Here is a 27,041-nt window from a genome sequence, read left to right as displayed (position 1 = left end):
TTTGGCCTTAGTTATCTCATCTGTATAATAAAGATCACTCAAGTCCTTTGCAGCTCTAAGATTCTGCTAGTTTGTGCTTTTGACTCACTTCAGAAACTCACTTGCAAGGCTCAGAAGGAAAATGAAATCAGTGCCCACTGATTATTTCACATCTGCCTCAGAATCTTCCTTACTCACACACCTGGTAATAGACCCACTCAGCCAGGCTATAAACTTTTCTTTCCTTCCTTCCTTCCTTCCCTCCTTCCTTCCTTCCTTCCTTCCTTCCTTCCTTCCTTCCTTCCTTCCTTCCTTCCTTCCTTCCTTCTTTCCTACCTTCCTTCCTCGTACCAAAGTCTTATCTTTAGAATTACTATTAGTGTCCTAAACTTGCTACCACCAAAGACAAACATCAGCCCTGGGAAACCAAGGTATGGAGCCAGACGATCTGTGCATTCTCAGGTGGAGCTGTTGCTATGTGTGTGAGCTCTAAAGGCAAACCTATGTCTACACATTTCTGAGTTTGTCATGATGGGTCTTCATTTCCAAGGGGATTAAGAGGTCCATGTTCTTTCCTTTTGCACCTTCCTCCCTTTTTTTCTCTATACATATGGAGCTTAAAATAGACTCTAGTTTCCAAGGGAAAAGATATAATAACCAGAAAAGGCATGGTTTTTAAGTAAAGAAAATCCCAGATGTTTTAGGATTATTGATTTTAATGTTCTAGTGATATTGCCATTGCTTGGCAGTGTTTACTCAAAGAAAGACAGTTTCCACTTGGGCCTGCGTAATGCTGAGTGAGCTACTTACAAAGCAATTTTAAAGTTATGAATAAAAATATAGGTATGGTGTAATTTGAAGCAGAGAAATAAGCCTTAGTAAGACAGCATTCTATAAGGCATGGTTTCTTAAAACTTTGACATCTGGAAACCACTTAAGAAACTGGTGTCAAATGAATTTTTTAAAAAAGAAATTCATCAGGATGTTTTAAAAATAAAGTGTTTTAAAGTTAATAATAAGAATAATAAGAATAAGAATAAAACAATAATAATAGCTCTATTGTCAACATTAGATTGCTTGAACTTTAGGCCAGATTCCACATCCAAGTGGCTTATCATGTCTTATTTCATTTCATACTTTTAATTTCAATTTAACTACAAAATGTTAATGTAGAATTACAGACCCTTGGAAATGGCAGCAAGACAGATCTTGATATTTAGACTGAGAAATTATGAAAAACTTCTCAGTGAAGACTAGTTTGGGTTTTCCATTATAAATTAAGTTGATGAGTATATTGTATCCAAAAGTAGGACATCTGAATGATTCATCTTGGGAGACGGTGATGAATGGATTCCAAGTTCACTCTTAGGTACTGTTTGCCTCTATAAAATATTTCTCCATGTTCTATGGCGGAATTTGGATTTTTTTAAATATTCCCAATGACATGTCATTGATGTCTTCTCCTGTGTGAAGAAAATCATCAATGCTGGAAGAGTGTAACTCAGAGATTGAGCCTTTTGAGTCAAAGTTTGGTCTTAAGAAATTCTGATATTTTATACACAAAATTAAAAACTCTGAAAGTTTATCCCTAAAGTAAAAAGTTTAACCTATGTTATGATATTGTTTGTATCCCTCATAGATACCACTGAAGATTATTGTCATAAATAAATATTTTCATTTTATCTTTCATCTGAAAAATTACTGTGAATACACTTATCTTTCAAAGATAGAATACTTCAGGTGAAAAAACAGAACCCTGAACTTCTGCCCATTGCATGCCTTGAGTCATCATTTGATTATATTAACAACTTTTACTTGTTCCCTCAAAATTAAATCAAGAGTCAGAGGCATACTGCCGACCACTAAATGCGCTCCGTAAATAAGCCAGTGTGTGGATTTATATTCAGATGCAATGTCTTTCCTTCAGGGAACAAAATATTTCCATGCTGCCTAGTCAGTTGGTATTTAATAACTTTTAGGCCATGTGCACCTTTGTCAGTCAACACCCCAAATAATTGGTAGTGAAACAAAGCAAGCAAACTCCCCAAATAATTGGCAACTAAACAAACAAGCAAACAAATCTCTTCTCCTGTAGCATGATTTTCAATGATAAAATCTAAAAATCTATCAAGTTCTTCTTGCTCACAAATATATTGCATTTATGCCAAGGGTTGATTTGTTATAGGTTCATCCCTAGTTTGTTCCACAAAATATCTTACGTACATATGAAAGAATTGCATGCCCACTTTGTAAACTTCTGATGCTATGCACTACCCAGCAATATATCATCTGATACAAGAATTTTAGAAAACTATTTCCTTTTTCTTGCTGAGAGTAAAAATCGCCATCAATTTTGTAGCTGGTTGTACAGTCTTCTTAGAAATATTGTGACTTTGAACCTCTATTTGTTATGAATGCAACTCTGTTTTGCTCTCTTCTTCACCTTTGGCAATAAAATTAATCAGCTCTGATTTGAAAGCATAAGTTTGCACTTGTCGTAGAAAAACTTGGTTTGTTACTGTTCTTGGTTATTTGACTATAAAAAGATACAGTCCTGATGCTGGTTTTCCGTTCCTCCTCAACAAGGAAATAAAGATAATCCTTAACCAATGTGACGAAGAAAATAGTCCTGAAACTTCTTATTTGCAGTGAGTGGGTTGTTGGGAACTTAATAAATAAATCGGACCCAGATGCTGCAGCAATTTGATCCACATATTAAAAGGTTTGGGAAATGAATTTGCACACTATAGAAATTCATTGGTGGTATTTAAACAGGAGAGTAACAGCCATAGGAGTATTTACTTGGCATTAGTACATAAGACATCTTAGAAGGGTAAAATATTAAGGATTGGGAAACTAGTTAGAAACAATTGTAATTTATCATAAGCCTTAAAAATGTTCATAACCTTTCATGTAGTAACTCTACTTCACATAAGGAAAATTCCTAACGTGGAAAATGGTTCATACACAAAGATGCTCAGCATCCTGCTATACATATCTTGCTATTCTACTTCCTTGTCTTTACTTAATTCTATTTTCTACACCTGGAAAATTTTGCCCTCCATTTCTACCTGAAGCTGGGCTTAAACATGGGGTTAGGTACATAGATTCTGGAGCTAGATAACCTGGCTTTAAGCTTCAGCTTTGTCACATAATTTGTGAGCGCCTTAACTCCTTAAGTCTCAGTTTCTTGAAATCTACAAATAAGGATCAAGGAAGCTTAATGAGGTTGTTTTTGAGGCTTATATAAGATGTTTATAACTTGTTCATCATAGAGTTAATAAGTGCTGGACAGCACTTATTAACCTTATAATCCAACCATCCTTCAGGATAAGTCTCAAAAGCCCTGTGGAACCTTCCTGAATTCCCAGTCATTTTTTTTCCCCCAAAGAATTCCCATAACACCTTATAAAAAAAAACCCTCATAATACATGAATATTTGTTCATTGGAAAAATAGTCAAACAATTCACAGCATGTAGAGTAAGGCAGTGAAAATTTCTGATTAACAGTATATCTTTCCTGATCTTTATGACATGTAAACATAGATTTAATTTTTTCTTATATCCTAGCATTCTTCCACCCCATAGCAAATTTCACATTTTACCCTTCAGTATAATCATTTTGGGGTAAATTTTTCTATATAGCTAAATTCTAAATTTCCTTCAGATTAGGAAGAAGCTTTTTCATTTTTGTATCAAGACTTTCTTGGCAAACAGTGGTCACTCAATAACTATGCTGATGAATGGAAAACTGTCCCACTGAAAATGGAAATTTGAATTTAAACCTCCTCAAATCCTATTTTCTCCATGATAATTTCCCATACCATTGCCCAGATCAGGCTTCCACTGATATCCCAAACACTTACCATCCTCTCCTGAGATTTTGGCAATTAACCATAAGCTGCCCGGTACCATGATTTATCTGTTCCACATGGGTTTAAAAATCTAGTCTCTCCCATTAGAAAGGGAGCTCCCTGATGATGTAAACCATGTTTACAAGGACAGGACTCCACACATAGCAGCGAGTCCAAAACACTTCTAGAATTGAAGTGTTGTAACTTTTGCCAGTAGTTCCATGTTGAAAAGTGGAAGAAGAAATGCTTTCAATGCCCCCCAAATATCACACTTAACCCCTAAGAAGAATGACAATTACAAGTATACTGCTAATAATACTAATAGCATTGACTGAACACTTGCTAGATGCCAATCACTGTGACAAGTAGTATTGGAAGATTTTTTTTCATTTAACCCTCATGCCAACCAAGTGAGGTAGTCATTATTATGGTTATTATCATCACCATTTTACTGTGAGGAAACTGAGGCACAGAGAAGTTCAGTGACTGTCCAGAGCAATTTACCACTTTTGAGCATGTTCAAAAGAAAATGTTTCAGACTCCAAGGGCAATTTCAAATGAATTTTTAAGTTCTGTTTGGACAATGGCTCATTGTGGGAATGTTCATATTTTTGTTGATGTCTTCTATCAAGAAAGCAATAGTTTTTTGGATGTATAAATATTGCCAATTTGCTAAAAATCAAATTCATTATTTTATAGTCTCATTTCCTTGAGTTTCTTCTCTTTTGATGTTTATCCACAGAACCTGGTGAATTATTTTAAAGAGAGTGGAGATGCAGTTGGTTGGTGTTTTTTGTCTCATGATAGGGAAGCTAGATCTTAAAGGAATGAATTTTAATGACAACTGTGATAGCATGAAAAGTCATCTTTCTCTTGAGTTTCAATTTACAATAACAATAATGAAAAAAAAAAACTCATAGGAAACATCTCTTGGTTCAATGAGTGAAGAGAGAGGTGTCTTTAATTCCTGCTAGGGTGGAGATGGTGTAAGTCAATAGCAGGAAGAAATAGAGCTGGTTAGCCAGTCCTTCCTTCTGTTTAATGGTTAGATCCCCAACAGTTATTCCCAGGCCCACTTTATTGCTTTGCTGTTGGGTTTGGCCTCCTCTGTTGAGTGGAGTATCTTGCACATATACCCACTCAGTGTCTAAATAAACAAACATTCAATGACAGAGTGATCCATCTGTTTCTAAGGTGAAATAGGCGCTCAACCTACAAGTTAATATTAAGCAGACTTGAGAACCATTGCAGTGACAACTGTGTTCTAGAATATTATGTACTTAATACCGTTGAAGACTTTTCCTTCAAGGCCATATGCAACCCCAAACTATAAAAATTCTAGCATCCTAAAAAACCCATAAACTCAAATATCTACTTATATTTAATCCTCTCTTCTATTTGGTTGCTTTTGGAAATGAATGGAGACAGACCAATCACAGTGTTTCTCTTTTGCCCTTTATTTTTTAACTATTGGCATCAACAAAGGGTTTTAATAGAGAACCTTCACATATTTTATCTCACTGAGATCTCTCATTCAATTATTCTGAGCCTGGAGAGAGACACTAGGGATCTGAAAATTTAGAAATGAAAATCACTATCTGTGCTGGTTTGGAATTCTTATGTACTCCAGAAAACACCTTGTTCTTTTAATTCATTCTTGTGGGTGCAGACCCATTATGTTTGGGACCTTTTGGTTAGGATATTTCAATTGAGATGTGACCCAGCCCATTCAAGGTGGGTCTTTTCCTTTACTGGAGCCCTTTATGAGAGGATAAAAGGCAGATAAAGCAGGAAAGCAGAGAGAGAGAAGTGCTCAGACACATTTGGAGGCAGTCATTGAAACTAGAACCAGCAGAGAAGGGCCAGCAGATGTCACCATGTGCCTTCCCATGTGAGAGAGGAACCCCAGATGCCAGCAGCTTTTCTTCAGAGAAAGTATCTTCTTGTTTATGCCTTAATTTGGACATTTCACAGACTTAGAATTATAACTTGTAACTTACTAAATCCTCATTGTTAAAAGCTAACTCATTCAGAGAATAAAAATGTATTTGCAAAGCCTCCTTGAGGGATTGGAGAAAAATGTGGAAATATTAAACTTCCCCACCTGGGGAATTCCTGATAGTCTCACAAGCATTGGGGACTACCAATTTAATAGGACAAGCCCTGATCTTGGGGCTTGCCTTTATGAAACATATTCCTGCAAAGAAGAAGCTAAGCCTACTTGTAATTTTGCTAAGTCACCCTCAGAGAACCTCTTTTGCTGCTCAGATGTGGTCTCTCCCTAAGCCAATTCTTCAGGTAAACTCACTGTCCTCCCCCCCTACATAGGACATGACTCCTGGGGGTAAGCCTGGCCCTGGCATTATGGGATTGAGAAAGACTTCTTGACCAAAGGGGAGAAGAGAAATGAAACAAACTAGAGTTTCAGTGACTGAGAGATTTCAAATAGAGTCAAGAGGTCATTCTGGAGGTTATTCTTATGCGTTATATAGATATCCCTTTTTAGTTTTTAGTGTATTGGAATAGCTAGAAGGAAATACTTGAAACTATAGAACTATAATCCAGTAACCTTGATTCTTGAAGATGATTATACAACTATGTATCACTTAAGGTAAGACTGTGTAATTGCAAAAACCTTGTGACTGACATTCCCTTTATCCAGTGTATGAACAGATGAGGAAGAAAACAAAGACAATAAATAAATAAATAATAATGGGGGCATAAGGTTATGGGATGTTTTAGGTATTCTCTTTTAATTTCATTTTTATTCTTATTTTTATTTTTTTGACATAATGAAAATGCTCAAAAGTTGTGGTGATGAATACACAACTATATGATGATACTGTGAACCACTGATTGTACCCTTTGGATGATTATCTGGTATGTGAATATATCCCAATAAAATTGTATTAATAAAAAAAATCCATTTCTGGTATATTGCATTCCTACAGCTTTAGTAAACTGAAACACTATCTATTTGCAATATTTAAAACAGACAGAACTATCTTAGACTTATTAAGACTACACAGGGTAATATTGCTTTTTGCCTGAAGGCTAAATAAACTTTGATGGAATGTTACATGTTTTCATTAAAAAACATGATCTAATTAATCAATTATTACTTAATCATTTCAATTTTTGGTTGACCTAATATTTTAAAATATAGGACTCCTGGATGGCCATAATGTTGGTTCATGGGGGATAAAACATTGCCTGGCATATAGTAAGGAGTCAAAATTGTATTGAGTGAAGAAATGAAATAAATTCTCCTTTTAATTTAGTGTTTTTAACCATTTAAAAATGCAACAGAAATTTTTCTTCAAGACAAAATATTAGTTTGAACACAAGCTGTACAATGCAGGAGAATGGGCTGGCTCTCATCAAAGTTGGGGGATGTGAGTAGGGCACATAGGGTTTCAGAACCCTGCTCTCTTCAACTTCTTTGACTTTATAGAAGCTCCTCAGTGAACTACATGGAAATTTTAGGCTTTATATGATGTGGTTTTAAAAGTACTACCTCCCATCCAAGTACTAACCAAGCCCGACCCTGCTTAGCTTCAGAGATCATGTAAGGAAAATGTTCAGAAATAGATTGTGGTGATGAATGCATAACTATATGATCGTACTGTGAACAGTTGAGTGAATACCATGATGATTGTATGGTATGTGAATATATTTCAATAAAACTGAATTTACAAAAAAAAAAGTGCTACCTAACCCATCCTGTCTGAGGCCTTTAATCTTCACCTGCCCCCTCCATCCATTTCAGTATCCTATTTAACAGAAAAAAATAATTTTCAGTAGCTAAATGGAAAATAATAACAGGAAGAGGAAGATACCTTTCACAATGAGGAGGAGTAAAGTGATAACAAGTAGTATTCATGGTTTTCTTCAGTGGTCAGTGATTAGAACTCATAGAAGCCTAGTGAATGAGTTGCAAAAGGATTTGAGTTATAGGAACTAGATTATTAAAAGCATTTATAAAATAGTGGTTAAGAATACAGGCTGTGGGGCCAGATTGTCTGTGTTCTATTCCTGGCTTCTTCATTTACTAGGTGAGTGACCTTGAGGAAGTTACTTAACCTCTTGATACCTCAGTTTTCCCTTCTGTAAAATGGGGTCATAATAGCACATACCCCATAGGGCTGTTATGAGTATTCAATGAGTTAATACATTAAGCATTTAGGACAGGGCCAGGCACAAAGTAAGCATTTTATTAAACTTAAATTATTTACTCAAGTACATTTAAAGATAATTGCACAGCAATAGAACTATACCACAGAACACTACCTGTGTAATTATACTCTTACTTAGGGAAGCCTAAGGATGGCTTACCTTGCCTTAGTCTTTGTAGAGTCTAGTGCATAACTGGTAATATAGGTGAGATTTCTTAAACATATTCTTAATACTTAGGATAATCTGGGGCAGACATTATCCTTCTTCCCCCTTAGAAGTGATGTTATAAGAAGCTTGTCATGGTTGTGAGAGACCCTCAAGATCCTTTCTTATCCTAAGCCGATGGCCTCTCTCCCACCTCTCTGTGGCCAGGTGAGGACTTCAAGTTTGACAGGCAAACCGGCTCTAAGCTTTCCTCACATGGGCTTTTCTGCCAAAGCCCAGATGTAAGAGAATGGCTTGTATAGCAGTGGAGAGCAGGTGGGATTTCAGCTTCAACGAACAGGGTGGATTATGCTTTAAAACAACCCAAGAGTGACCCAGTGACATGCAAATTGAAGTTTTCTACTGTGTCTTCACCAAGAAAGGAGTTGATAATCTCAACATTTCAGGCTGGAAACTGTCATGGCCAATGATTTTTCCCAGTGGGAGGAAAAAAATGAAACCATAATTTTACCATTTCAATGGCAACTCTTGTCAGTTGGGTGTCTTAGGAAGCATGATATTTTGAACATTATATAATTATAGTATAAGCATTTTCCTATTTAGTTTCATAATCTTTTCAAACATATTTTCAAGGGCCACTAAAAATCCCTGAAATGTTGTATTGTAATTTAACTATTCCCTTATCGGACATTTGGGTAACTTTATTTTTTCATAATTACAAACAATGCTGTGATGAACATCTTGGTACATAAACTAGTTTTTCCATATTTTAGGTTGTTTCCTTAGGACACATTCCCAGAAGTGAAATTACTGGATCAAAAAGTAACTGCATTTTTATAGTTCTTGATACATATCACCAAATTGCTTCCCTAAAGAGCTGCAGCAATTACAACAGTAGCAGCTCTAGATGATAGTACAACTATTACTACATCCTCTCCAGCATTGGATATTTTATGATTTTTATTTTGATAATTCTTCCAGCAAAGTGGTTTTATTTTTAATTTGCATTTTGTTACCAGTGAGATTGAATGTATTTCTAGATTTTTCTCTAGTTTTCTTCTTTCATGAGTTTTCTCTTTCCTTTGCCCATTGCCAATTGAGATCTTAATATCTTTTAATATGCTTACACTCTTTTTCACTTTAAAGATACTGTTTTAGTTTCCTAGGCTGCTCAAGTAAATATGATGAAATGGGTTGGCTTAAACAATTGGAATTTGTTAGCTTATGATTTTGAGGCTAAAAGGTCAACTCACATCAAGGCATCATCAATATGATGCTTTGTCCCCAAAGACTGTTGCATTCTGGGGCTGGCTGCTGGTGACCCTTGGCTCCTCTGTCTCATGGCAAGGCATGTCATGGCATCTCCTGATCTTTCCCTTCTCTTTTGGATTCTGTTGATGTAGCATCTTGCCTCCTGTGGCTTTCTCTTTCTCTGTCTGAATTTCATTCCCCTATAAAGGACTCCAGTAATAGGATTAAGGCACATCCATATTGAGGTGGGTTACACATTAACTGAAGTAATCTCATGAAAAGGTCCTGCAAGTTTACACCTATTTGTCTTATTCCTGATCTTACAGGAAAAGCTTTCAGTCTTTCACTATTAAGTAGGATGTTAGCTGTGGACTTTCCATATATGACCTTTATCACGTTGAGAAAGTTTCCTTCTATTCTTAGTGATTTGAGTGTTTTCATCAAGAAGGAGTACTGGATTTTGTCAAATGTCTTATCTGCATCAATTGGGATGATCATGTGACTTTTTTCCTTTGTTCTGTTAATATGATCTATTACATTAATTGATTTTCTTATGTTGAACCAATCTTGTATACCAGGGATAAATCCCACTTGATCATAGTGTATAATTCTTTAAATATGCTGTTGGATTCTGTTTGCTAGTATTTTGTTAAGAATTTTTACATCTATATTCATAAGAAATATTGGTCAGAAGATTTTTTTTTTCTAATATATTTATCTGGCTCTGATTTGAGAGTGATGTTGGCCTTGTAGAGTGAATTAGGGAGTTGCCCCTCCTTTTCAATTTTTTTGGAAAAGTTTGAGCAGAATTGAGTTTAGTCTTCTTGGAATGTTTGGTAGAATTCCATTGTGAAGCCATCTGGTCCTGGGCTTTTCTTTGTTGGGAGGTTTTTTTATTACTGATTCAGTCTCTTTACTAGTAATTAGTTTGGTGAGATCTATTTCTTCTTGAGTCAATGTGGGTAGTTTGCATTTTTCTAAGAATTTAACCATTTCATCTAGTTTATCTCATTTATTTGCATATAGTTGTTCATAGTATTCCCTTATAGTTCTTTTTATTTCAGCAGGGTCAGTAGTAATGACCTCCTTTTCATTTCTGATTTTTGTTATTTGTATCCTCTCTTTTCTTTGTCAATGTAGTTAAAGATTTGTCAATTTTATTAATCTTTTCAAAGCACCAACTTTTGGTTTTGTTGATTCTCACTATTGATTTTTTTGTTTGTTTGTTTTCTATTTCACTCATCTGCACTCTAATCTTTATTATTTCCCTTCTTCTGCTTGCTTTGGATCTAGTTTGTTCTTTTTCTAGTTCTTCCATTTTTGAAGTTAGGTCTCTGATTTGAAGTCTTTCTGCTTTTAAAATGATATTTAGAACTATAAATTTCCCTCTCAGCACTGCCTTCGTGGCATCCCATAAATATTGGTATGTTGTATTTTCATTTGTCTCAAGATATTTCCTAATTTTGCTTCTGATTTACTCTTTAATCCCTTGGTTGTTTAAGAGTGTATTGTTTAATTTCCATAAATTTGTGAGTTTTCCATTTCTCCCTCTGTTATTGATTTCTAGTTTAATTCTGTTGTGGTTGGAGAATATACATTGTATGATTTCAATATTTTTGAATTTATCAAAACTTATTTTTTGACCAGTGTATGATCTATCCTGAAGAATGATCCATGTGCACTTGAGAAGAATGTGTATTCTTTTTTGGGGGGTGGTGGTGGTGAAGTGTTCTATATATGTCTGCTAGGTCTAGTTGGTTTAGAGTGTCACTCAATTCTTCTATTTCCTTATTGATCTTCTGTATATATGTTCTATCCATTATTGAAACTGGTATATTAAAGTCTCCTACTATTAATGTAGAACCATTAATTTCTTTCTTCAAATCTGTCAGTATTTACTTCATGTCTTTTGGGCCTCTGCTGTTAGATGCATATGTATATTTATAATTGTTGTATCTTCTTATTGAATTGTCCCCTTTATCAGTATATAATGGCCATCTTTGAACCTCATAAATGTTTTTTACTTGAAGTCTATTTTATCTGATATTATATAGCTACCCCAACTCTCTTTAGCTCTTACTTGCATGGTACTTTTTTTACATCCTTTAACTTTCAAACTACTTATATCTTTGAATTTAAGGTGAGTGTCTTGCAGACAGCATATACTAGGATCATGCTTTTTAATCCATTTTGCCAATCTCTGCCTTTTTACCAGAGAGTTTAATCCATTTACATTTAAAGTCATTACTGTTACTGCAGAACTTTCTTTTGCCATTTCAATATTTAGCCTTTGTATGTCTTTGTATGTCTTAAAACTTTTTTGTCTCCCAATTCTTCCTTTAATGCCTACTTGTATTTATTTAATATTTTTGTGTTATACCGTATTGAATTCCTTCTCATTTCTATTGAAATATATTTTTCATCTATTTTCCTTGTTGTTACCATGAGGTTAATATTTAACATACTAAATATAGCAATTATATTTGGTTTGATACAATAGCATACACATATCCTTTTCCTATACTCCTCAATCCCGCCACTTTTTTCTTGTACTTGTTACCATTTATATCTTTGTACATTGTATGTCCAAAACCATAGATTTCTCATTACTTTTTATGCATTTTAGCATTTTAGCACCTGTAAGAAGTAAGAAGTGTAGTTACATACCGAATAATGCAATACAATAATACTGGCATTTATAATTACCTAAATGGTTAGCTTTACTATAGTTCTTTATTTCTTTATGTTTCCTTAAACCTTGTCTAGTGTTCTTTCATTTCAGTCTGAAGAACTCCACTGAGCATTGCTTGTATGGCAGGTCTGGTAGTAATGATCTCCCTCAGCTTTTGTTTATCTGGGGATGTTTTAATCTCACTCTAATTTTTGAAAGAAAGTCTCACCAAATATGAAATTATTGGTTGGCAGTTGTTTTCTTTCAGCACTTTAAGTATTTCAACCACTGCCTTCTTGCCTCCATGGCTTCTGATGAGAAATCAGCATTCAATCTAATTGGGATTCCCTTGTACATAAGTTATTTCTTTATTCTTGCAGCTTTCAGAGTTCTTTTCTTGTCCTTTGCATTCGATAGTGTGTTCAATATATGATGTGGTGTATTTTTCTTTATGTTTATCCTGTTGGGTGTTCTTGGGCTTCTTGGATGTGCATATTCACATCTTTTCTAAGTTTGGGAGGTTCTGTATCATTATTTCTTTGAATATTCCTTCTGCCCCTTTCATTCTTCTCCTTCTGGGACTCTGTGCTGGTTTGAATCTATTATGTCCCCCACAAAAACCATGTTCTTTTAATCCAAACTTGTGGGTGAAGATTTATTATGGGTGGATTCTTTTGATTAGGTTGTTTCCATGGAGATGTGACCCATCCAAATGTGGCTGAGACTTCTTGATTAGATTATTTTCATGGAGGTGTGACCCTGCCCATTCAAGGTGTATCTTGATTAGTTCACTGCAGTCCTTAAGAGGGCTCAGGGGTTGACACAGACCCAGATGCTTGGAGATGCAGAGAGAAAGATGTTTGGAGTGCTAAGCTAAGAGATGAAGCCAGAGTTTGGCCTGGAGAAGCTAAGAGAGGACCTCCAGATGCTTAGAGAGAAATGCCTGGGAAAACAAGCAAGGATGCACAGGAGCTGAGAGAGAGAATCTAAGAAAGACAGAAGCCCAGAGACATTTTGGAGAAAGCCATTTTGAAACCAGAACCTGGGAGCAAAGACCAGCAGACGCCAGCCACATGCCTTCCCAACTGACAGAGGTGTTCTGGACTCCATCTTCCTTTCTTCAGTGAATGTTTCGTCTTGTTGATGCCTTAGTTTGGACACTTTTATGGCCTTAGAACTGTAAAATTGTAACCTAATAAATCCCATTTATAAAAATCAGTCCACTTCTGGTGTTCTAGTTTGCTAATGCTGCTGGAATGCAAAACACCAGAGATGGATTGGCTTTTATAAAAGGGGGTTTATTTGGTTACACAGTTACAGTCTTAAGGCCGTAAAGTGTCCAAGATAACACATCAGCAATCAGGTACCTTCACTGGAGGATGGCCAATGGTGTCCGGAAAACCTCTGTTAGGTGGGAAAGCATGTGGCTGGCATCTGCTCCAAAGTTCTAGTTTCAAAATGGCTTTCTCCCAGGACGTTCCTCTCTAGGCTGCAGTTCCTCAAAAATGTCACCCTTAATTGCACTTGGGATATTCATCCTCTCTCAGCTTCTCCAGAGCAAGAGTCTGCTTTCAACAGACATCTTCAAACTGTCTCTCATCTGCAGCTCCTGTGCTTTCTTCAAAGTGTCCCTCTTTGCTGTAGCTCCTCTTCAAACATCACTCACAGCTGCACTGAGTTGCCTCTGCACATCAGCTCATTTCTATGGCTCCACTGATCAAGACCCACCCTAAATGGGTGAGGCCACACCTCCTTGGAAATTATCTCGTCAGAGTTATCACCTACAATTGGGTGGGGCGTATCTCCAAAGAAACACTCAAAGAAATCTAATCAAAACTAATAACGTCTGCCCACACAAGATTACATCAAAGATAATGGCATTTGGGGGACACAATATATTCAAATTGGCACATCTGATATTTTGCATAATGGCAGCTCTCGCAAACTGGAATGACTCCCATAGGATTCTGGGATAGGTTGAAACAATGGCTGCCCTGAGAGCAAAGTCACTAAACAAAAGCCATGATCAGCAATTGGCCATTGCCACCCCTGGTCTTGAGGAAAGGATTTTTATGACACCAGTGAGCTATCCAGGGGCTGGACTCCACAGCTATCCAGGGGCTGGATCCCAACAGTTGCTTGCTGCAACAGTGGGGAAATGGGTGCTGGTAGTCATCCTGTGGAGAGAGCAATTTACTGTTCTTTGCTGTATTTTATCAGCCTCTTCCTCTGCTCTTCCCTGAATGCTCTACAATGTTCTTCTGGCCTCCAGAGTTTCAAAATAGTTGTTTCAGACAGTTCCTGCCTGTTTAGTAGTTGCTCTGGTGGAAGGACTTACTCCCTACTCCGTCATCTTTCCACAATGATCTATTTTCTTTAATACTCATTACCAGTGTATTCTAAAATAATAAAGGAGAAAATTATGAAATCATTCATCCATTTCATTCATTGAATAGTACTTTTGAACACTTGCATGTGCCAGAACTCTGGAACAGACGCCAGCCACATGCCTTCCCAGCTAGCAGAGGTTTTCTGGATGCCATTGGCCATTCTCCAGTGAAGGTACCCGATTATTGATGACTTACCTTCAATGCTTTATGGCCTTAAGAGTGTTACTTTGTAACCAAATAAACCCCCTTTATAAAAGCCCAACCATTTCTGTTTTTTTTTTTTTGCATTCTGGCAGCATTAGCAAACCAGAATGGATTTTGGTACCAGAGAAGTTGTGTGCTGCTGAGTTTGCAAATTCCAAACATGTTGGAATGGCTTTTTAAATGGATAAAGGGAGATTCTGGAAGAATTGTGAGGAACTTGATAGAAAAGGCCTAGACTGCTTTGAGGAGACTATTGGTAGAATTATGGACTCTAAAGATACTTCTGATGAGACCTTGAGCAGACATGATGAATGTGTTGTTGTGAACTCTAAGAAAGGTGATCCTTGTTTTAAAGTGGTAAAGAGTTTGACAAAATTGAGTCCTGGTGTCAGATGGAAGGAAGAATTTGAGAGCAACAAGCTGGGATACTTGGAGGATGAGATTTCAAAACTAAAAGCTGTGGCTATAGCATGCTTTCTCCTTGCAGCTTATAGTAAAATGTGAGAGGACAGAGGTAAACTTAGAACTGAACTCTTGGGTTCAAAGAAACCAGAAACTGATGGTTTGGAAAATTCCAGGCTTCTAGGAGGTGGAACCCCAGAAGCTATAGCCCAATATGAGGATTTAACCAAACATGGAACCCAGCCACCCTTTCAGTACAAGCCAGGATTGGCGATGGAGTTATCCAGAAAGGATTTGTGGAAAGTCCTACTGTCTGACGGCTTTGACTCCTCTGTGCTTCACACAAAGCCAAGAGAATTTTTGTAAGATCTTTATAGACAGACACACTGCCAGTCTGGACTGAAGGAGACAGACAAGGAACAAATTGAAGGAAAAATGTCTTCAAAGACAGAGCCATGGAAGTTGAGGTCTGGAGTCAAGAGGTCTTCGGCTGGGAGAGCGGAGTGGCCCACATGCATGGAAAGGGTGAGCTTACCCTGGAGGTCGATATTGGGCCTTCTACCTCGATGTTCAGGAAGAGTGCTCTCACTACAGGCTTCAGAGAGGGTGGAGCACATTCCCAGGGAATTGGGGAGAGCCTGGCCACCAACCCACTTTTCTGAAGGGGTTGAGCTTGTGCCCCAGAGATAAAAGAGAATCCGGGTGCTGCTCCAATGTTTGAGGAGAGTGGGGCCAAGAAGGTGGTCTCCCCAATGTGTGGATATGTTGGAGCACTCACTCCAGCGTTTGGAGAGAAAAGGGCTGATGTTTAGGCCCTTGGAAAGTGTGGGGAAGCTGGCCTCACAATCCTTAAGGATAAAATGTCACTCTGTAAATGACTCTCAGACTTTGAAATCTAATGGAGTTTGCCCTGTGGGTTTTAGGAACTGTTTTGATCCCTTAAACCCTGTTTTCCTTTCAGTTTCTCTTTATGGCAATGGGAATGTTTATCCTATGAATGTCCCTCCTTTGTATTTCGGAAGCAGATAACTTATTCTAAGTTTCACAGGCCCACAGCTAGAGGGGAATTTTGCTTTTGGACAGACCATGCTTGTAACTGATTTTGATGGGATCTTGTGCTTACTTATTGTTACTGAAATGATTTAAGTTTTTGTGATATTGTGACGGGATGAATGTATTTTGTGTATGGAAGGATCATGTTATTTTGGGGTCCAGGGGGTGGAATGTGCCAGTTTGAATGTATTATGTCCACCAAAATGCCATTATCTTTGATGCAATCTTGTGTGGTCAGACATATTAGTGTTGATTAGATTGTAATTCTTTGAGTATTTCCATGGAGATGTGACCCACCCAACTGTAGGTGATAACTCCGGTTAGATAATTTTCATGGAGGTGTGGCCCCATCCATTCAGCATGGGCCTTGATTAGTTTACTTGAGAACTATATAAGCTCAGACAGAAGGAGCTCACTGCTAGCTGCAGTTGAGAAACAGTTTGAAGACAGCCGTTGGAAGAAGACTTTTGCTCCGGAGAATTTAAGAGATAACAAATGCCCCAAGAGCAACTTCGAAGAGCAGCTACAGCCAAGCAAGACACTTTGAAGACTGCACAGGAGCTGAGAGAGGAGCATCCTGGGAGAAAGCAATTTTGAAACTAGAACTCTGGAACAGATGCCAGCCATGTGCCTTCCCAGCTAACAGAGGTTTTCTGAATGCTATTGGCCATCCTCCAGTGAAAGTTCCCAATTGTTGATGACTTACCTTGGATGCTTCATGGCCTTAAGATTGTAACTTTGTAACCAAATAAACCCCCTTTATAAAAGCCCATCCATTTCTGGTGTTTTGCATTCTGGCAGCATTAGCAAACTGGAACAGTGCTATATGACAAGTACTGGCCAGTACACACACAGATACATACACCTCACTAAATCACTAAACCAGCATGATTCTTACTCAGAAAATACTGAACAAACTTTGCCATTAAAATTAAGAAGGTAAGGATGTGTCTGGTCTCACTACTCTTAATTAAGTTTTAAGAGGTTAGTAAGAGACTTAAAGACTAGCAAAGGAAGACTTAAACAAATAAAAAGATATACTATGATTGATTTGGATAGGAAGTAATCTATAAATGTAATATGATCCCAATAAAAATATCAAAAGTATTTTTTTCCCTGTGGAGATATAGAAGCTAGTTTTAAAGTTCAAATGGAAAAATAAACAAGGATTGCTAGGATTTCTTCTGATAAATAAGATAAGAGAAAGGGGGAGCTAGCCCTACTAGATATTAACTCTTATAATAAAGCTACAATAATTAGAACAATCTGGTACTGTTGCATGAATAGAAAGGCAAATCAGTAGGACAGAATAGAAAATGTAGAAATAGATCAAAATACATATGTGAATCTAGTATATGATACAGATGGCAATTCAAATAAATGGAGAAAAGATTAGATAACTCAAAAAATGATGTTGGAACAACTGAGTTACCATCTGGAAAAAAAATTAAGTAACTCACATGCTACACCAAAATGTATTCCCAGTGGAGTAACAGTCTAAACATAAAATGTAAAACAATAAAAGTCACTTAGACAACTGTAAAGAATTATTTTTATAATCTTGGTGTTGGAAAGATCTAAGTACAACACAAAACCCAGAAGTCATGAAGGGAAAGAGTGATAATTTAGACTACATAAAATAAATTACGGGGGAGGAAAACTTACCATAATTAAAGTCAAAATATAAACAATGCAATGGAGGAAATATTTGCAACTCACAACACAGATAAAGGAAAACTCTTTAAAAAAAGAGCTTCTACACATAAACAAGAACATGTCTAAGAATATTATATGAAAAATAGGCAAAGGTTATGAACAGGAAACAGAAATACAATGATTCCAGGAACTATGAGCAGATACTCAATCCTACAATTAAAGAAACATAAATTCAAATAAAACAGATGCTATTTTGCACCAAAGATTTTAAAAACTGATAACTACTGGTGGTAGTATCAATCTATACTAAATACATGAAGGAAATTTTGTGACATGTATCAGAATTACCAAGGACTATACCTTTTGTCTAGCATATCTTTTGGATAATAATTTAGCCTCTAGATAGACACACAGTTGTGTGAAATGACATACGTAATTCATACTTAATACAAATCTATTCACTTTGGAACTGTATGTAATATTTAAAAACTAGAAATAAAACAAATATACAATAACAGGATTCTGAGTAAATAAATTATGGTACATTCATACCAACCAATTCTAAGCAGATGTACAAAAGAATAATGAAGTTGTTTATTTTCTGATAGAGGATGATCTTCAAAATAAATTGGGAGAAAAAAATCAAGTTATAGAAGAGTGTATATATAATACACTACCTTTTTTTAAGAAAGAGAAAATAATGTATATAAATGTGCTTTCATATGCGTAAAATTTGTCTGTAAGACTATACAATAATTAGCAATGTTAAATGAATCTGGGGATGGAAAATATGTAGTTTGCTGCCAGGATAGGAGGTGCAAGCTTTATAAAATCAACCCTATTGAAGAATAATTTGCATACAATAAACTGCATTCATTTAATGTATACACTATGATGAATTTTCACAGTTGTATACACCCATGAAACTACTGCCCCAATCAAGATACTGCAACACTTCCATCACCCCCAAAAGATTTCTCATACTGCTTTATAATCCACACTTCCCTCCATGCTTGGCCTCAGGCAAAAACTGATCTGTTTTGTTTTATTTATTTATTTTTTATTTTTATTGTGATATATATATCAAACATAAAATGTCCTGTTTAAGCCATTTTTTAATATTCATTTTATTGAGATATATTCACATACCACGGAGTCATACAAAACAAATTGTACATTCAATTGTTCACAGTACCATTACATAGTTGTACATTCATCACCAAAATCAATCCCTGACACCTTCGTTACCACATACACAAAAATAACAAGAAGAATAATTAAAGTGAAAAAGAGCAATTAAAGTAAAAAAGAACACTGGGTGCCTTTGTTTGTTTGTTTGTTTCCTCCCCCCATTTTTCTACTCATCCATCCATAAACTAGACAAAGGGGAGTGTGGTCCTTATGGCTTTCCCAATCCCATTGTCACCCCTCATAAGCTACATTTTTATACAATTGTCTTCAAGATTCATGGATTCTGGGTTGTAGTTTGATAGTTTCAGGTATCTACCACCAGCTACCCAATTCATTAGAACCTAAAAAGGGTTGTCTATATTGTGCATAAGAGTGCCCACCAGAGTGACCTCTCGGCTCCTTTTGGAATCTCTCTGCCACTGAAGTTTATTTCATTTCTTTTCACATCCCCCTTTTGGTCAAGAAGATGTATGTTCTCCATCCCACGATGCCAGGTCTACATTCCTCCCCGGGAGTCATTTAAACATACAATTCAGTGGTGTTAATTACTTTTACAATGTTGTGCAACCATCACTACCATCCATTACCCAATCTTTTCAATCAGCCCAAACAGAAACTCTGTACCCATTAAGAAATATCTCCCCAATCTTTCCTCCCCACACCCCCCTGGTACCCTCTAATTCATTTTCTGTCTCAATGAAAAATGGTTCAATCACTTTATTTATTCTAAATAACCATTTACTTATTCTAGACATTTCATATAAATGGAATCATAAAATATTTGTTCTTTTGTGTCTGGTTTATTTCCCTTAGCATAATATTGTCAAGATTCATCTATGTGGTAGCATGTATCAGAATGTCATTCCTTCTTATGGCTGAATAATATTCCATTGTGTTATGTGCCATATTTTTTTACTGTGTTTTCTTTTTAAATAATATCCTAATTGAGATATTATTCATGTACTATACAATTCACCCATTTAAAGGGTACAAATGAATAGTTTTTGGCGTATTCGGAGCTATGAAACCACTAGCACAATCCTAGAACATTTTATCACTCTAAAAGAAACCCTGTACCCATTTCCCCTCTATTTCCCCTCAACCCTACCCCCCTGCCCTAGGAAACTACTAATCTATTTTCAATCTCTGTGGATTTTTCTTATTCTAGACATTTCATATAAATGGAATCATAATACGTGAGGTCTTTTGTGACTCTTTCTTTCACTTAGCATAATGTTTTCAAGTTTCATCCATTTTGTAGCATGTATCAGAACTTCATTGTTCTTATTGTCAAATAATATTCCATTGTATGGATATACATATTTTATTTACCCATTCATCACTTAATGACTCCATTTTTTGATTATTAATATTCATGTACAAATTTTTGTATAGACTTATGTTTTCATTTCTATTCAGTATATACCCAGAAGTAGAATCACTGATATGTTTTGTTACTAAAGATTACTTTATATTTTCTAGAATTTTATATAAATGGAATCCTTTATATATTCTTTTGTACCTAACTTCTTGCATGCAGCCTAACCTTTGTACCTAATTTCTTTCATGATTTTGAGATTCATTTATTTCATCTATCTTGCTGCGTGTGTCAGTAGTTTGCGCCCTTTTATTGCTGAGTGATATTCAGTTATATAGATATTATACATGATGTTTATTTGTTTACAGACATTTGGATTGAACTTGGTTTTTAGCACCTATGAAAAAACTGCTATAAACCTTCATATACAAGTCTTTTATGGATGTATATTTTAATTTATTTTATGCAAATACTTAGGAATGGAATAGCGATATGGTAAACATATGTTTAACTTTTAAGCAAGTTTCCTTAAGTGATTGAACCATGTTGCATGAGAATTCCTAGTTGATCTACAAACTCACTACATTGCATTTTGCTATTCTAGATCTTTGCATGCCCATATAAATTTTATAATTATTTTGTCAATTCTTATATAAATAATGCTGGAATTTTGATTAAGATTGAAAATGAATCTAAAGATTAATTTGGGAAGAACAGATACCTTAATAATCTATGTTTCCTTTCCATGAACATGGTAGACATCTCCATTTATTTTGGTCTTTTAAAATTTACCTCAGCAATGCTCTATAATTTTCAGTGTAAAGGCTTTCCCTTATTTTGTTATATTTATCTCTAAGTATTTCATGTTGCTTCAATGCTGTTGTCAACTTTTTTTAAAATTTCATTTTCTGATTGTTATTTGCTAGCAAATAGAGGTAATTATTTTTTTGCCACATAAAGTATTACTCCCAAAATCAAGTGGCTTAAAACAACAGTAAACATATTATTTCTCAATGTTTCTGTGGGTCCAAAATTCAGGTGCAGCTTACAGAGGTGATTCTATACCGAGGTCTCTCATGAGGCTTCAGTCGAGATATTGGCTGGGTCTGCAGTCATCTGCAGGCTTGACCAGGGCTGGAGGATCTGCTTCCAATGTGCTCATTCATATGGCTGGCAAATTGGTGCTGATCTTGATGAGAGGCCTCAGTTTCTCTACATATAGCACTTCTCATAGAGCTACTTGAGTGTCCTCATGACATGGTGTGGGAGCCCTGGGCCCCCCAAGTGTCTTGAAGACTGCACACAGCAGTTTGCTTAACCTAGGACAGTTAAGGTTTGACTTATTCTCCTTGTAATATCGGGTGCTAAATGTAATCTATACCCGAAACTACCTCCTCCCCAAGACTCCCTGAGATACTGTTATCTACAAGATAATCTATAATCCTTTCCTCCTCCGTGTTGATTACAATCAATCCCTCCCTATGTTGCATGACCCCCGACCCCCGCTCCCTGCCTTATGCTCTCATACCCATTGGAATGTCAAGCCCTTATAACCAGCTTATTCAGCTCCCCCCACCCCCCTCAAAGTGTGGACTATTTCCATGTTGTGCTCTGAACTCGCTGCCATTCAGAGCAGCTCCTGAATTCTTTCAGAGAAGCTCCTGATTTCAGGGCAATGTGACTCAACTTCCCCACCATGTAGGTAAGCCCCATAATAAAATCTCATGTCTCAGAACGTGTCCGGTGCTTTCTTTAGTCCTTTGGCTGCAAAAGCCTTCTTAGGCCATGACACATGGTAACTGGCTTCCCCCCAGAGCAAGTGATTCAAAAGAGAGCAAGTCAGAGCTGCAGTGTCTCTTTTGACCCAGACTCAGAAGTCACATGCTGCTACCTCTACAATATCCAATTGGTCACACAGTCAGCATTAGTTTGTGTGGGAGGGACCTATACAAGGGCATGAATATCAGGCTGTGAGGATCATGGGGGAGCCATCTTGAAGGCTGGATACCATTCTTTGTGTGGTATTTTTTGTGTTTATCATTCTTGGGTTCCTTCATGCTTCTTCAATGAATAGGTTTATAATTTCTTTATCAATTTCAGGATATTTTAAACCATTCTCTCTTTAAATATTTTTTTCTGCTTCTTTCTCTTCCATCTCTCCTGGGACCCCAATTAAATATGTTAGACTGCTTAATATTGTCCTACAGGTTACTTATGTCCTAATCATTTACATATTTTTTTCCAGCCTCTTTGCTCTCTGTGTTTGATTTTGGATAGTTTCTATTATGTCTTCAGTTAACTGATTTTTTTCTTCTGCAATATCTAATCTCTTAAATCTGTTGAGTGATTTTTTTTTTCATTTCAGATTTTTTGTTTCTGCTTCCTTTCACATGATGATGTCCTCTCTCTTTTGACTTTTGTGACTTCCAGTAATCCAGATAAAGACCCATCCTTCAGTTGGGCCATGCCTTAGCTAAAAACAATGTCTTGAAAAGCTCCTATTTACAATGGATTCACAACCAAAGGGGCATAGATTAAGGTTAAGAACATGTGTTTGGGAACTCGATATTTTCTGCATAATTTTTCTGTAAACCTACAACTTCTCCAATTAAAAGAAATTAAATTTTAAAAAGAGCATGTGTTTATTGGGGGTACATAATTCAACCTACCAGAAGGCAACAGAAGGAGAGAGTTTCAAGAAGATTCTGTAGTGTCAAAGGCAGGAGAAAGGTTAGAGCATCAAGCAGAGCAAGCCTTGATAAGTGAAACATTGTCCCAAGATCAGTTATTTCCAAAGGGAATTGAGCAGGGCAAAGGTGAGGAAAGCTGCTAGAGTACTTTGAGATATTTTGTACTCAGTCCCATAATTATCAAGTATTTTTTGATCAGAAATAAAGAAGACACTTTCTAAACTGGAATCAGCAATTGTAATTCTGCCTGGACTGAAGTGTGAAATGATTCTTTTGTTCCTACAATTAGCATATTGCTTGAAACAGACTTTTAAATTTACTCCAATAATATTATTGCCTATTTGTATTGCCAATATTTTATGAGAGACACTATTACCTTAGTTATTGTGGACTAGTTCCATAATCCCTACCTCATTTTGCAGGCAGAGAAAGAAAATCAGCAAGTTTAACTCACCTTTGAAGATGTGTACAGAATAGAAGGCATTTGAACAGTTCAATTCCTTACCTGTTTGTTATCAGAGGCTTTCTGCCCTATGCTTGGCCCTTGCTTTGCTTAAATATCTAAATTTGCTAAGCATTCTGGGCTTATTTGCTATGGAAAGAGTTCTGTTAGGAATTTCTTAATTTTGTTTAAACCTATTCTCTTCCTTCTTTTTTTCCCCTTACTTCTATGCTTTTTCCCTTCATTTCTTCTACAATTTATAACCACAAAGGATTGAAACCAGTTTATGAAGATACATAAACCTTAAAAAAATAGCATATATATAAAAAGCTGAGTTGAAAGAAAAAAAAATCAAACCAGGGAGATGTCATTAATTGGAAAGATTTTGTTGTTTTGGGGAAGTGAAATAAAGCATTAGGCAGGTAAAGTTAACATTGAGGTATGTTCCTAATAATAAAGGGTGGAGCCAGGAATTTTTATGGGCCACATGGATTGTTGGAAACCCAGTGATTTTGACTACTACTGGCTCCTGGGAATGTTCTTAGTGCCAGAATCAGGACTGACGTCACAATTTTCTGATTCTTAAATCCTAGCTTTCTGCTCTAGACCACATAGAGTAGACAAAACTGTTAAAACAAAATTCCTTGCTTAAGGGAAAAGAGCAACTTGGGAGCCTGAGTGGCACTGCCCAATGAGAGAACAAACGTGGCCAGGGTGAATGGGACAAATGGAGATAGAACGTGGCCAAGAAAGGTGGGGATCCCTGAGTGTCAAGGAAGACGGAAGGGCACAGAGTGCACTGCTTGCAAGAACTGCAAGTTGTTCTTGGCAAACTTAAGTGTCAGGAGGTCCCATGATAAGTCTGGGTTAAGGAGACAAGGAATCATCTAGAAGGCAATCTTCTGCAGGACTGGTTGGGGCAGAGAGACAGGCAGTGGAAAGAGGTCAGAATATTTAGCAGGCTGTGCAAGCTGGGGTGTGTTAAGAATACAGAGGTGTGGCTTACCAGTGAGGGAGAAAAGAATCTGACACATGGGTCAAATAACATTTAGCTTGGAAGCTGAGGTCTTCTATCAAGAAGTGTTTACTGTCAGCAAGCTGTCCCATTGGAAAGCAAAACAGCACGAGTTGCAGAAAGCTGGGGCATGTCGCTGGAGCAAATGGTATGTGACAAATACGCATTAGGGGCTGTGGTATGCCATAAGCTGCACTATGTCAAGCTAGTTTGTGGTATGCCACAGGGCTGTGAGCAGGTGGACGAGAGACACCCTCGCCTGTGCCCCTCGCCTGAAAGCTGCCACATACCACATCCCCTCGAACATTTTTGGATGGGCAGCAACTTTTTGGTTGTCTTCCTTCATTGTGGAATTTGTCAACTGCCATAAGACTTTGTTCTATGAAGACCAGGCACTGTCACTTGATTCTTAAGAAAAGAATCAAGATTTATTAACAGCCTGTTCAAGTTGTTGCCTATGGCAGGCTCCCCACCCAACAGGGGCTCTCCTCCTTGGCATGCAAATGATTTGAGTTGGGATTAGTAGGAAGAGGATACAAGGCCTGTGGACTATTTCTTAAGGCTTGTAGAACCTTGGGCTCCAGAGTTCCACTTATTTTGGGAGGGAACAGAATAATGAGGTTAAATGTGTGGACTCTGCATTGGCTGCCTGGATTTAGATTGCTGTGCAATCTTGGGCTTCAGATTCTTCACTTTTAAAATGGAGAAGATAGTAAAACTGTGTTTGTAGAGTGGCTATGAGGATTTAGTGAGCTAATACATGAAGAGTGCATTTAAAAGTTCCAGGCCCATAGTAAATACTCCCTGGTCCATACCAAATACTCCATGAATGATAACCAGCTTGGCTGTATCTACAATTATGATCATCAGAATGGAGGCAAGGCCTGACCCAAATGGTAAGGCCACCAGTGCTGAGGCTATGACCATCTCATGCCCAGACATCCCCATCAGCAGGCTTTTATCCCATCTTGTCCAATTCAGACTATCTGCCTTTCCTACAATTCTACTTTATTCTTGGAAAAAAGGGGGAACAGTGATATAGCTGTACTGCGGACCTGTAAAGAGTAAGTGGCTAGCACCTGCCTAGGTCCCTAGGGCAAAGGGGCTGAATCATGAGCAGCAGTGGCAGGCTAAACCTGCAACTACCATATGAATCCACAACTGCTCTTGGGCTTTTATCCCAGTTCTCACAAAAACCTGTACATGAATGCTCATAGCAACTTTACTTGTAATAACCTCAAACAGGAAACAATCAAATGTCCTTCATTGGGTGAATAGTTAAAAAAAACTGGTACATCCATACCATGTAACAGTACTACTTAGCCATACAAAAGCATGAGCTATTGATACACGCAACAACTTGGGGAAATCTCCAGAGAATTATGCAGAGTGAGAAAAGCCAATCCCCAAAAGTGACAAGCTGTAAGATTCCATTAGTGTAACATTCTTGAAATAAAATTATAGAGGAGAACAGACCAGTGGTTGCCAGGGGTTGGCAGGGGTCAGGGGGTGAGGAGTGGCTGTGGCTATAAAAAGGCAGCATGAGGGACCTGGTGATGGAACCATTGTGTGTCTTTACTGTGGTGGTGGTCACACAGAGCTACACACAAGAGCAAACTGCCCAGAATGCAACACACACACGCAAAAAGGTGCAGGTAAAGTTGGTGAAATCTCAATAAGGGCAGCAAATCACGTCGATGGTCGTCTTATGATACCTTAGTTATACAAGATGTTACCATTGGAAGAAACTAGCTGTGGCAGGCAAAATAATTCCCCATCTCCCAAAGATATCCACCTCTGAATCCCCAGCACCTGTGAATATGTTACCTTACACAGCAAAAGAGACTTTGCAGCTGTGATTAAGGTAAGGTTCTTTGAGTTGGGGGGATTTTCCTGGATTATCTGGGTGTCCCAAAGTAATCACAAATGTCTTTGTAAAAAGGAAGTAGGTGGGTCAGAGTTAGAGAAGATGTGACGGTGGAAGCAGAGTCGCCATGAACTGAGGAATGCAGGCGTTCTCTAGTAGCTGAAAAAGGCAAAGGACAGATTGTCCCTTTGAGCCTGCAGAAGGAACTCAGCCCTGCTGACACCTTGGTTTAAGCCCTGCAAGACTCATTTTTGGACTTCTGACCTCAAGAACTGTAAGATAAGATAATAAATTTGTGTTGTTTTAAGCCAACAGTTTGTGGTAATTATTACAGCAGCAACAGGAAACGAATACACTGGCAGGAGAGTATACAGAGCTCTCTGTTCTCTTTCGTTCAACAGCACGTGAATCTACACTTTCCTCAAATGGAAGTTTAAAAAATGTAGAGCAGATCCTTAAGATGCCCCTTCTCCCTGTCACATTGACATTATTGAAAGGATTTTAAAAAGAATATACCATATTGTTTTGTTTTGTTTTCAGTGACGTCTCCTCGAGGGAACAGTTGACGCTAATCCTTGGTCTGGAGAGACCCAGGCTGAGGGGAGTTACCAGCCCCACCCAACTGGTGAAGCATTTGGGGATTAGCACTCCTCTTTCCTGTCAGAAATAAACACCTCCTTTCCTAAATAAGACTGGAAGAGCAGGGTATTTTGAAAC

Source organism: Choloepus didactylus, chromosome 13, assembly GCF_015220235.1.
Source record: "Choloepus didactylus isolate mChoDid1 chromosome 13, mChoDid1.pri, whole genome shotgun sequence".
Lineage (NCBI taxonomy): Eukaryota > Metazoa > Chordata > Mammalia > Pilosa > Megalonychidae > Choloepus > Choloepus didactylus.
This window is presented reverse-complemented; position numbering follows the sequence as displayed.